Raw genomic sequence first — 8,017 nt, forward strand, 5'->3', positions numbered from 1 at the left:
CTCAAGAGCAGTGATGTTTTGGGGCTGTCACAGAGCAACACGGACTTTCAACTCCCGCCACAGATTTTCTATGGGGTTGAGGTCTGGAGACTGGCTAGACCACTCCAGGACTTTCAAATGCTTCTTACGGAGCCACTCCTTTGTTGCCCGGGCGGTGTGTTTTGGATCATTGTCATGTTGGAAGACCCAGCCTCGTTTCATCTTCAAATTTCTCACTGATGGAAGGAGGTTTTGGCTCAAAATCTCACGATACTTGGCCCCATTCATTCTGTCCTTAACACGGATCAGTCGTCCTGTCCCCTTGGCAGAAAAACAGCCCCATAGCATGATGTTTCCACCCCCATGCTTCACAGTAGGTATGGTGTTCTTGGGATGCAACTCAGTATTCTTCTTCCTCCAAACACGACGAGTTGAGTTTATACCAAAAAGTTCTACTTTGGTTTCATCTGACCACATGACATTCTCCCAATCCTCTGCTGTATCATCCATGTGCTCTCTGGCAAACTTTAGACGGGCCTGGACATGCACTGGCTTCAGCAGCGGAACACGTCTGGCACTGCGGGATTTGATTCCCTGCCGTTGTAGTGTGTTACTGATGGTGACCTTTGTTACTTTGGTCCCAGCTCTCTGCAGGTCATTCACCAGGTCCCCCCGTGTGGTTCTGGGATCTTTGCTCACCGTTCTCATGATCATTTTGACCCCACGGGATGAGATCTTGCGTGGAGCCCCAGATCGAGGGAGATTATCAGTGGTCTTGTATGTCTTCCATTTTCTGATGATTGCTCCCACAGTTGATTTTTTCACACCAAGCTGCTTGCCTATTGTAGATTCACTCTTCCCAGTCTGGTGCAGGTCTACAATTCTTTTCCTGGTGTCCTTCGAAAGCTCTTTGGTCTTGGCTATGGCGGAGTTTGGAGTCTGACTGGTTGAGGCTGTGGACAGGTGTCTTTTATACAGATGATGAGGTCAAACAGGTGCCATTCATACAGGTAACGAGTGGGGGACAGAAAAGCTTCTTACAGAAGACGTTACAGGTCTGTGAGAGCCAGGGATTTTCCTTGTTTGAGGTGACCAAATACTTATTTTCCACCCTGATTTACGAATAAATTCTTTACAAATCCTACCATGTGAATTCATGGATTTTTTTTTCACATTCTGTCTCTCACAGTTGAAGTGTACCTCTGGTGCAAATTACTGACCTCTGTCATCATTTTAAGTGGGGGAACTTCCACAATCGGTGGCTGACTAAATACTTTTTTGCCCCACTGTATGTTCGCATTATCCAATTAAATTGTATCATTCTCAAACGAGTGTTAATGGTTTGAGTGTGTGTTTTTGAACATATTTTACCCCATTCAGTATATGAAATATCTTCTTGTAAGTCACTAATCCACTCCCGTCTTTTACTATCAGAGTTATCCTTATGGTTTTCAACTAACATGCTATAAAACTGGGACACCAGTCTTTTACCAAAACAGTTTTTTGTAACATGAGTTTCTAGGATGGAGAGTGGGGGTTGGTGCACTGAATTGTTTAAGTGTGCCAGAATAAAACTTCTAAGTTGTAGATACTTAAAAAAGTGTTTCTGCGGTAAATCAAACTTTGCCCTTAATTCACTGAATGACATTAGAGAATATTCCTCATATACGTCCTGTAGTTTCACAATGCCCTTGTTCAGCCAAGCTTTAAAGCCCATGTCATTCTTAGCCGGGGCAAAGAGTTCATTACCCCAAATTGGGGAGAAACAGGACAACCCAGGAGAGTCATTCAACATTTTTTGTACTTCATGCCAAACAACAACAGTGTTTTTTACAAAGGGATTAGTAGTAATTTTCTTTAAAGTTTTAAAGGGTGCTGAGTATAAATAGCTATTTAACGACAGACCCTTTGAGGACATTCTTTCAGTTGCTAACCAGGGAAGGGAGATATCGTTTGAAAACCAAAACATAGTGGTCCTCAGCTGAGCAGCCCAATAGTACCATTTTAAATTTGGAAACTGTAGTCCTCCCCTATCATATGGTAAATACAAGAGGGAGAGTCTGAGTCTTGGCTTCCTATTGTTCCAGATGAAATTAGAAAGAAGCTTTCTGGTCTTGGAAAAAAAAGAAGGAGGAGGGGCCAGCGGAATTGACTGAAAGATATATAGGAATTTAGGTAATATAGTCATCTTTACTATGTTTATTCTTCCCAGTAAAGAAAGAGGCAATGATATTAATCTAGTGATCTCATCCGACAACCCTACCACCAAGGGCTCATAATTGGCTGAACTAAGATTGCTTATCGTTGGGGTTACTCTGATGCCTAAATATTTAAATCCCTCTGCGGCATTCACAAATGGGTGGGATACAACTGGTTTCAACCTCTCGTTCATATTTAAAAACATAATGGATGATTTTTCTTCGTTCACTTTGAACCCAGAGAAACTGCTAAATTGATCGAATAACTTCAGGAGAGATGGTATTGATTCTGCAAGGTGTGATAGAAACACAATAGTATCGTCAGCGTACATTGCAATTTTGTGTAGCATCTCCCCGATTTTAATACCATGGATCGAGGGATGTGATCTAATTGCTATCGCTAAAGGTTCCATGGCTAGTACAAAAAGCAGAGGTGAAATCGGAGACCCTTGCCTGGTGCCTCGAGATAGCTCAAAAGGACTAGAGATGAGATTATTGGTAGATACCATTGCAACCGAATCAGCAAGTAAAATTTCAATCCATCGGCGGAAGTGATCACCAAATCCAAAACGCTTAAGCACCTCAATTAGATAGGGCCATTCAACTCGATCGAACGCCTTCTCCGCGTCGAGTGATAGTATTGCAGTATCAGGAGACTCTTCACATTCGTGGATTATATTGAGAACTCTCCTCACGTTGTGGAACCCCTGACGATTTTGAACGAAGCCATTTTGATCTCCGTGTATAATGGCTGGAAGAGCCCTCTCCAGCCTCATAGCCAGAGCTTTAGCTATGATTTTGGTGTCAGAATTTAACAGCGATATGGGTCTGTAAGAACCGCTTTCGGCTGGCGCTTTGCTCGGTTTTAGAATGAGAGTTATCAGGGCACTACGAAATGTAGCAGGGAGGCGACCTGTTTCATAGGATTCCAAATAAACATCTAATAATGGGGGAATTAATTTTGCTTTAAATAGCTTGTAAATATCTATCGGAAGCCCGTCAGGACCCGAAGCCTTACCACCTCTCATGTTTGTAATGGCATCAGAAACGTCATTGAAATTTATTTCTCTCTCCAATTCATTTTTCATATCCTCAGAAATACAGGGAAAGATCAATCTATCCAAGAAAGTATTTTAGCTTACCCGGTCCAGTGGGCTGTCAGATTTATATAGGGTTTTATAATACGAGACAAAGGTGTTATTAATTTCTGTGGGATCTGTAGATAATTCCCCTTGATCGTTCCTAATTATATTAATGGCTCTGTCAGATTCAAGTTTCTTTATCTGCCAAGCTAGTAGTCTACCCGGCTTTTCACCCTGATCATAAAACGTCTGTTTCAATCTTATTAAACCATCTTCAGCTTTAAGCATAGACAGCTCCTCGTATTTAGCTTTAAGGGTCAATAATTCCTGTTTTTTCTGTGTTGAATCATCTATGTTAACTTCTCTCTCTAATTCTCTAATTCTATTGTCTAATTCGTTCATTGTCTGTTTGAATTTGTTAAATTTAGAGCTGGTGAAACTTATCATTTGTCCTCTAATATATGCTTTAAAAGCTTCCCACCTAACGGCTGCAGTTGTTTGAATTGTATTAATTGAGAAGTAGAGATCAATGTGTTCTTCTACAAATTTCATAAAGTCAGAATCATGTATCCATTTAGGGTGCAAGCGCCACTTGTTTGAGCGGCTATTCACTTGTTCCACCTCATAAAATAGTGAGGTTGGGGCATGATCTGACAACACAATGCTGTCATATATACACTTAGTTATATTGGGTAGCAAAGATGAGGAAATTAAAAAATAATCTATTCGGGAGTGGGATTTGAATACTGCTGAATAGCATGAGAATTCCCTTTTATTGGGGTTTTGAATTCTCCATGGATCACAGAGGTTCAGATCTTTCAAATATTGTTGTATTTTTTTTCTTGTTTGAGAGTGTGAAGTGTCTATCCCTGATGAGCGGTCAAGCTTCGGGTCCAGAGTACAATTTAAGTCACCTTCCAATATTATCCTACCAGGAAGGGTAGCTATCAATAGAAATAAATTCTCAAAAAATGAAGGGTTATCATCATTAGGGCCATAAACATTAACTAAATTGAAATTCTCTTTCAAGAGAGTTCCTTGAACCACCAAAAATCTGCCAGCTTTATCATAAATAGTGTTATTTACTTGGAAAGGCACTGAATTATGAATTAACACCATAACCCCTCTCGCATGCGAAGGGCAACAGGATGCTAGCACTTTGCCTGGCCATCTCCTACGTACTTTCACCAGATCCTCTCTGAGTAAATGGGTCTCTTGGATAAACGCTATTGATGACTCAAGTTGTTTAAGCCTGGTAATAACCTGTTTTAGTTTAACCACTTTTACCATTCCTCTCACATTCCAAGAAGTAAATTTAAAATTCTTATATGAAGTCATCAATTCTTATTAATACAACAGATTGTGCAACATAGTATCTTCATTTGGTTGTTGGTAAACCTTTCAGTATCTCTAACTGTTGTGCTGGGAGTAAACCAGTAAAAAGCAACACGTTGTGAAAAATACAAAAACACAAACAAATAACACAAAATCTGCCATAAATGAACCCCCTTAGCTGTCAACCTGAACCGGACAGCCCCTCGCCCTACCCCGCCCTCCCCCTGACCTTGGGGTGCAGTTAAGTGCACACGCTGATCCAATGTAAACAAGGGAGCAGCTAGACCAAACCGAGCTGACATTATGGTCAAACAAAACCAAACCACCTGGACAATTGCGTCTCCTGACGAAAATGTATATCCTACATGAACAAGTATGTATACAATGATCATTACAAACTTTCTTGTAGCATAACTCTCATCCCGGAGAGCCAACTGTATGTCGAACAACCAGCACTCCAAGACACAAATGAAAGCCCAATCGACGAGTGGGCGTGGCTAGTTATCTATAAAGGATAAATAAAATGCCCAATACAACTGAGGAGAACGAAGGAACGGTAAACCAAAGTAAACACAAAAAAGAAAAATACTCTCCCCAAAAAATTCAACAGTAAGGATGAGCGATATTGACCATTAAATCCAACAATTTCAAACTACAGTTGTTATGGGCAGATAGTGAAGGATTCAGCAGTTCCCATTAGATAATCTGCTAGTCCTCTGTATTCTGCAAACCTCGGATGAACTTTTCCGCATCTGCTGGCGTCTCAAAGACATGCGTATGTCCACCAGATGACACTCGTAGCTTCGCCGGGTAAATTAATCCGTAACGTACGTTCATCGCCCTGAGCTGCTGTTTCACCCGGTCGAAGCCCCTCCTCCGTCGGTGGAGATCTGTAGAAAGATCCGGGAAGAACATGACCTCTTGACCCCCGCAAATAACTTTCCCTTTGGCCATAGCCGCCCGCATCACCCGAACCTTGTCTTGGAAGTTTAAAAACTTCACGATGAGGACTCTCGGTGAGGGTGGTCGGTTGGGTTGCGTCCGGCCGGGCAACCGGTGAGCTCTTTCGATGAGAGGTTGTCTCGGGAATGTTGCTGGTCCCAGCGCTTCGGGGAGCCACTTCTCTAGGAAAGCCACCGCGTCATTTCCTTCTATTTTCTCCGGCACATTAACTAGTCGTAGGTTGGAACGACGAGAGCGATTTTCGAGGTCCTCGAGTTTGTTCGTGAGGAGAGCCACTTGTTTAACTAGCGCATCTGTCTTGCCTTTCTCTGAGTTAACGGCGTCCTCCACACTGCTAATGCGCATCTCTGCCCCATCCATGCGCACCGAAAAGTCCTGCACGTCTCTTTTAACATCTTGGATCGCTGACAGGACCACATCAAGTTTTGTGGAAAAGTCATTTCTGATTCCGTCGAGTATTTGAATAACATCCATGTTATGGGCCATTCCAGTACTCACGTCCAGGAGACTCCCAGGGCTAGCATCACCTGCAGAGTTAGCTTGACTGCTAGCATCAGAGATGTCGTCTTCCTCACTCAGAGAAGAGTGTGCCTTAGATTTATTTTGTGCTTTCTTAGCCGGCATAATGTCGCGGATATACGATAATAACTCGTTACAAGCAATAGTTATCACTGTTCACGCAGTTAAAGGACAGTTTTCAGGAACTTACTAAAATATCGCCAGGAGCTCACAAAAATACGTGTGCCTAGTTCAGCGCCATAACCACGCCCCCTTGGTACAACCTTTTAAGAATACACCTAAAACTAAAATTAAAGAACAATCAGGTGACACAATAAGATGCCCCACAGTACAAAACATAGTTTGTCCACCACAAGACAGAGGAGAACCCCCACAGGTATAAACCTGCAGGTCTGACAACAGGAAGTGGATCACTCGTCCTGGACACAGAGTTTACAGTCTGCCTTTGTGACGTTCATAAGTGCCCTCACTGACACACAAAACAAATGACTACACAACACACGAACTACACACTCCAAACATGACAAACATCACAAATCTCTCACATCTCATGACTCGCTGTCCATATCCCTCTATCTCGCTCTAAAAAAATCATTGCATATATTTTCTATAACTCTGGTTTTAGTAGCCTGCTCAAAATGTGCTCTGGGTGACATTACATGATATGTGTTACTATTTATATTTAGTGTTAACGTGTAGCTAGGCTCAAAGCAGAGGTGTGGACTCGAGTCATTAATTTTATGACTTTAAACTTGACTTGAAAAAATGCTCTAAGACTTGGTCTTTTACATCAGTGACCTGGGACTTGAATTGGACTTGAACCGGTTTACTTGAAAAGACTTAATATTTCACCCCAAATATAACATTTTACACGCATATTATATAGAAAGTGTGCATCATTTATTCAAACCACCCTCCGTACGTATGTGTGCGTGAGCTGTAGCACAGCCAATCAAACTAACCAGATTTTTTTAAAAAGAAAAAAAAAAAACGCTCAAAAATGTTTTTTTTTTCCAGGTACATAAACTATGAAGTAGTCAACAAAAAACCGAAATGCAAAACATGCAAGAAGAGAATCACAGACAGAGATGGAACAATTTCAACTTTCTCCGACAGTTGAAGTTGCATAAAGAACGGTAGGTTCTCTTTTGCTACGATGAGATAGCTGACTTCATCTATCTAGCAAACGTTGTCCAGGCTACGTTGGTGACAGTTTTTTTAATGTGTATGATATTTTTGTCATGCGATTTTAAAGCCAGCCCTACAAGCGCATCCAAGAATAACATGCAGCTTATCTCAGAACTGTCGGTGAAAATTATTCCTGGAGCGAAGTTTAATTGAGCTGCATTTTATAGAGGTGCAATTTCACAATTTGTGTATATTTTCTAAGTTCACTATTTCGTCATGTGTTGAGAAAAACAGATTTAAAAATCACATGGTCTCATATTTACATTTAGCATATAACTGCAACAATATTTTTTCATTTTTTTAAAGACTCGAAAGGACTTCAAATTCAAAGTTCCAGACTTGTGACTTTACTCAGACTTGCCTGACATTATTTGAGACTTGACTTGTGACTTGAGGATAAAGACTTGAGACTTACTTGAGACGTGCAAAACAATGACTTGGTCCCACCTCTGGCTCAAAGTGTTAATGCCAACTTATTTTAATAAACAACATTATCACATGCAAACCCAGGGAGGCAGTACGGGTGTCGAGAGATCATTTTAGGGTGCCACCTCGTTGATCCGCCCCTGTTTCAGAGGCTTTAGTGGCAGATGGATGGAGCGCATCCTCACAGGTGGTGCTGGCAGCGTGGATGGATCAATTCATTACCGGAGGGACAGCTTCCGTTTTTAGCCTGACAGGAAGTGTTCGTCAGATTCAGGATGACAGGAGCCCGCAGGGGGCGGTAACGGGTTACGGGAAAAGAAGAAGAAG

The sequence above is a fragment of the Neolamprologus brichardi genome, chromosome 5 (genome assembly GCF_056152115.1).
Source record: "Neolamprologus brichardi isolate AB-2024 chromosome 5, ASM5615211v1, whole genome shotgun sequence".
Classification (NCBI taxonomy): Eukaryota; Metazoa; Chordata; class Actinopteri; order Cichliformes; family Cichlidae; genus Neolamprologus; species Neolamprologus brichardi.